We start from the raw sequence: 5,793 nt of genomic DNA on the forward strand, positions 1-5,793 counted from the left end.
GCGAATTTCAGCTTTTAAATTATTAATCTCCATCCTTAAATCTGAAAGATTAGCAGGACGAGAGTTTTGGCTTTAATGTTCTAACCTGTTTAGAACTTTTTTCATGCTATAATGATTCTCAGATCTTAGAAAGTCTTGGTTATCATTATCTTCTTGAGGCTGTGCAGTAGCATAACCTATTTCAAAGATCTTCATTTTAATCTGAGGATCTTGAACTCGATCTATAAGATCCAACAAGGATTGTTGATAAGCAGTTAAAACATTCAAACTGAGCCCATTCATTTCAACATTAGCTTTGTAAGAGTCATTCTTCTGATGACAAGAACATTCTGGATTATTATTTTCTTCTTCAGAGGAAGATGAAGATTGTAATTCCATGAGTTCTTCAGACTCAAAAGATTCATTTTCAGAAGAACTAGTATTAAGCAGTAATTTGCTTAATTGGAGTTTTAACTCTTCGCTGATTGGAAGACTGTTAAGTTTCTCCTTAGTTCTGCACTTATTTGCATAGTGGCCTATTCGTCCACATTTGAAACACTTAGCCTCTGTTTTGGACTTTCCTTTACCCTTTGCTTTAGGATAGGTTTTCCTTTTGGGCTTAGTGTACTGCTTTGAATTATCAATCTTCTGTTGATATTTCTTTCTGGAATATTTCTTTTTATAAGGCTTATCAGCCTTATGTCTTTTCCTAGTTTTAGGATACGACAAAGGAGTCTGATAGGCAAATTGATCACAAAATTCACCGACCTCCTTTTTTTCCCGTTAATCTCTGTTGTTTTAACTGAGACTGTAACTTCAGATCATTAGAAAGAGCTAAACCTTCTTGGATTATGATGTTGACTAATCCACCATAGGTATAGTTCCTGTAAGGGATAGAGATTCCATTGTTCATATCCCTTAGCTTCTTTCTGATTCTTTCAGCAAAAAAGGTAGGAAGACCATCCACAAATTTTGCTTTCCAGTGTTCATGATTGGCATCACGAAGCTGTAAAACCTTGGCTAAGAAGACATCTTTGTACCACCAGAAATGGGTTAAAGATGAACATCTTAGGTTCTGTAACAACTCTCTACTCCTTTCACTGTTAGCGCCTTCTGGGCCAACAAAATGTTGAATGATTGTGGTGATGAGAGTGTAGACCGCATCAGCAATTGGGCCTTCTTGCTGAGTATTTTCATTTTTGACAATTTTGACAGCTGAAAATATCTCTGCCTTCTGAATTTCAGTGAGAACATTATCCCACCATCCTTTAAGGATGCTTGTAAAATCAACAACAATAAATTTGGCAATTGTTGGATCATTGTTGTGACTAAGTTTACAGACTTGACTGTACATTAACATTTGATGTACAACCTCATAAATCTAATAGTCAGATTTACCATCGATGTTCCATTCATAAATGGTTTTTCCATGAAAAGATTTCTGAGTATGAAAATAATCTTCTTCATACAAGATATTTTGAGGGGTTGGTCTAGGATAGTAATATCTACTCGGATAGTAATTGAAACAGTCATTGAAATAACTTTGAACGACTTACAGAAACTTTCTTCTTTATTGAACATCAAAATAAAGTACACTGGGAAATATTATAAAAGGGAGAGATAAGAAAACTGAAAGATACATTGCCCTCTATTTATACATAATTTTGGACTTGAAATTTTAAATTTGAAGTCCGCATAGTGGCTGGATGGCGTGTGCTAGAATAATGCAGTCGGATGGTCCACCACTACGTTCTGTCTTCTTGTCGGATAGTGATGATCAACTTTGGACAAGAAATGTACTGTAGAAACAAAGACTTTGGGAAAAGTGTTTTGTCATCTTCTGTCGGCAGGATAAGAGAGAATCTCTACTTTTTGAGAGCTTTCATCTTTTCTTTCAAGTGGATGGTTAAAGAATCCCAATAATCTTCGGCAGAGGGGTCCTCATCCTGGATAAGATCTTCATTTGATCTTGTGCTTCGCCAGCTAGACAGAAATATTGGTTACCATCTTGGCTGGATACCGATACCACGGATATGTCATCCGGAACTGTGGATGTTGAAGAACCAAATGTATTGACAAATTTGGTCTTCATAAAATCCATGCATTTAACCATTAAATTAGTTTCAGTAATTAATGGTTGTTGTTTTCTGATCATATCTTTAATCATTTCAAAGGGATTAAAGATATCAGTGGCATTTGGAAACTGAGTTAAGGATAACTTTGGAATAGCATCCTGATACTCCACTGTCTTCTGTTTGATGAGGTTCAAGAGAGCTATTAGAGACGGGTCTTGAGACATGCTAACCCACCATCTGTAATAAAAAAATCCTTTGCAAGTTGGGCAGCTTATCAGAATTATAACTGCATTGGAAATCCCATTTCCAAATCCAAGGGATTCCAAATTCTGTAAAGAATAAGAGGGTAGATTTGCCCGTAGGAATATTATCCTGTCCTCGGAGCTGAGGATGGAATTGCTGCCGTGGGAGGAATAAGTGCCTCACCTGTTCTGGTAAAATATCCAGATCGGGGCCAAATATAGCCCACCAAGGAATAGCCCAATTTAGGATATCAATCTTAAAAGATTGAGGACATATCTTGAAGAACCAAGTATGTTTATGTGTCAGATTCTGATAAAAGAACGAATATGTCCATGCTGAGATATAATCCCAGTAATTATAATTATGCTCGAAAGCAAGTTTTCTGGATAAATTAGGATTTAATCCCCAGTCAGAAGGCTTATAAAGCTTTTTAAAGATAGCTTTACTATAAGTAAGAGGACTATCTTTGGAATTCGAAAATTTCTTTGTGTGGGTAAATTCCACAGAGGAAGTTTCAGTAAGTATGGCTTCATAGACATATCTTTGACGACCATCTGGTGCTGCATATTGCTGTGTTTGGAAATATCTGGTTTTTACTTCCCAAGGATCTGGCATCCATTGTTCATCATGAGGATCCAGAACCAATACTGTTTGAAGATACCTTGAATTAGGTATCCATGGAGTTTCTGTAAGAAGAACCTCCTTCATTGTTTTCTTTTGTGAGCTTTCTCCTTGAGTAGGAGTTCGAAGCAAGTCAAAGAGATGCTCCAAAACTGGATATTGATCATCAGTGAGTGGTATAACCACTTTGGCTTTTGCCCTGCCTTTGTCACAGCCTTTTGTGGTATTACCATAGCCCTGCCCATTATGGGGAGGATTCATGAACCTTGTAAAAATTCACGGGTTAGAAAATCAGGTAAAGAATTAGAACTGCCTTTAATATATTCAATAGAAAAATCAAAAGCAGATAAATTTGCTTGCCATTCAGCAAATATCTGTTTGGAAACTAAATTTTTAACATCTTTTTCCAGTACTTGTTTAGCAGCACTACAATCATTGCGTAATAAGAATTTCTGATTAATTAAATCATCTTGGAATTTATAAATGCATTTTATTAAATGAATGTCGGTGGTTGATCTTATCTTCCGCTTGTGCGAAATCATAGGAGATTTATTGCCAGATTTGTCGGGGTTATGATTTAATCTTTTTGACCTCCTCCAGTTATAGTATGATTATTCTTAACTGTTGAACCATGTCAGATTTGATTTCATTATCCTTAATAATGAAATCTAATCAATCTTATCGAGGGTAGGGTAGGTTTATATTTTTCCCTATCAATTGCCCCATTCCCAAACTTGCACGTCTAGCTTTGGGAATGTAATAAATAATAATAATAAATTTTTTTTTTTCAACTCCTGTGAACAGTACCCGTGGGTACTATTCACGTAAATAGTAACTCATGATTTTTTTTTTTCAACCCCTGTGAACAGTACTCGAGGGCACTATTCACGTGAATAGTAACTCGGGAATTTTTTTTTTTTTTTTTTGCACCCGAGGGAACAGTACTCTTCCTTTGATAAGGGAATAAATTGTATAAGTTTCACTCCTTAATATGGGAATTGAACTTTACGAGTTTTACTCAGCTCACCTCTTTAATAAAGGATTTTTATTTACTATCCCTTATTGTAAGGGGATATTAATTACGGGATTTATCCAACCTGGGTCCTTGTAGTACAGGACATTCATTTATTATCCCTTATATTATGGGAATATGGATTACGGGATTCATTCAGCCCGGGTCCTGATAATACAGGATACTTATCCCCTGTAGTCCGGGGATATGGATGACGGGATTCATTCAGCCCGGGTCCTTGTAATATATGACACTCATTTACTATTCCCTTATAGTCCGGGGATACGGATTACGGGATTCACTCAACCCGGTTCCTTGTAATACAGGACATTCATTTACTATCCCTTATAGTACGGGGATACGGATTATGGGATTCACTCAGTCCGGATCCTTGTAATACAGAACACTCATTTACTATCCCTTATAGTACGGGGATACGGATTACGGGATTCACTCAGCCTGAGTCCTTGTAATACATGACACTCATTTACTATCCCTTATAGTACGGGGATATTGTACGTATAAACTAAAAGGAATTTTATTAAAGACCATTATTGCCTCAAGGCTTATTAAAAACAAAATAACACGTGATGGAGCTACTCTCCATTTAAAATGATTAACTAAGATGCCCCTAGTTTTTATTGTTAATGACTTGATAAGGCTAATTCCAGCCGTGAGACACAATTTCTAGTCGGTATACTCATTTGAGTCATTCTCATGATATGTGTTGTCGCTCTAGTTGAAGAACGATTTCTTATATTTGGTATTATTTTCATCCCTGGCGAGAGGGGCTGGCCTCTTTTTATCCTCTCATTCCTTCCGTGCACTCATGGTGTCTTCAACATTGATGTGTTTTTGCGCTCTGACCAGCAACTCTATCATGCTGGTGGGAGGTTCTTTTGATAAGGAGAACAAGAATCTGGAGGTTTGGAGTCCTCCTATGAAAGCGGTCAAAGCTACCTTGTCGTCCGCCTCTTCTACCTGCAACATCTCTGCGTTGAATCGGGTGATGTATTCCCGAATCGACTCTTCCTTTTGTTGCTCCACGGTAAACAGGTAGGTAGCTGGCCTCCTATGCCTCTGACCTACAATGAAGTGGCTTACAAACTACTTACTCAATTCTTCGAAGGTGTTGATGGTTCCTGGCTTCAACTTGTTGAACCAAACTCTCGCTGATCTCTTAAGTGTAGTGGGAAAAGCTAGGCACATGATTTCATCTGGCACAGCGTGTAAATGCATAAGAGCTTGAAAAGTTTCCAGGTGATCAAGGGGATCTTTGGTCCCATCGAAGCTTTCAAACGAGGGCATCTTGAACTTGTTAGGTAGTGGACATTTTATAACGACGGGCCTAAAAGGCAGGTTGGTTCTTTGTACCAGGTCATCTACGGCGGCAGGACCTTTCCCTTTCATAGCCTGCATTACATCTTCCATTTTCCCCTTGAGATCTTTGATTTGCAAGTCAAGATGGGTAACTTTCTTTGTCTTTTCCTTAAGACAGAAGGCTATGCTTTCAGGAGGTCGGGAACTCCGTAGGAGAGATGGGTGAACCACCTCTCTATGTCGGGTTCCCACCTGGCTTTGTCCCACTTCAGTCTCATTTTGGGGGGATGATTATCCTTCTCTTCAAGATTCCCATTACCTTCGTTTGGACTTGAGAGATCTTGTCCTGGAAAGTTTTGTTGAACCGGTGGAACATGGTGTTGCAAGAGCGTTGCATTTTGCTGGATCAACTGGTTCATACCCTGACTTAGAGTTTGAACCTACAGTTCCAACGCTGCAAGCCGTGCCTGGTCGTTTGGGACGTACAGGTTTTCACCCGACTCTACCCTTTGACCAGATCCCTGCGACGGTGTTCCTTCGGTA

Source organism: Cornus florida, unplaced genomic scaffold, assembly GCF_030987335.1.
Source record: "Cornus florida cultivar Cherokee Brave unplaced genomic scaffold, ASM3098733v1 CherokeeBrave_3.0.0_Hap2_Chr09, whole genome shotgun sequence".
Classification (NCBI taxonomy): Eukaryota; Viridiplantae; Streptophyta; class Magnoliopsida; order Cornales; family Cornaceae; genus Cornus; species Cornus florida.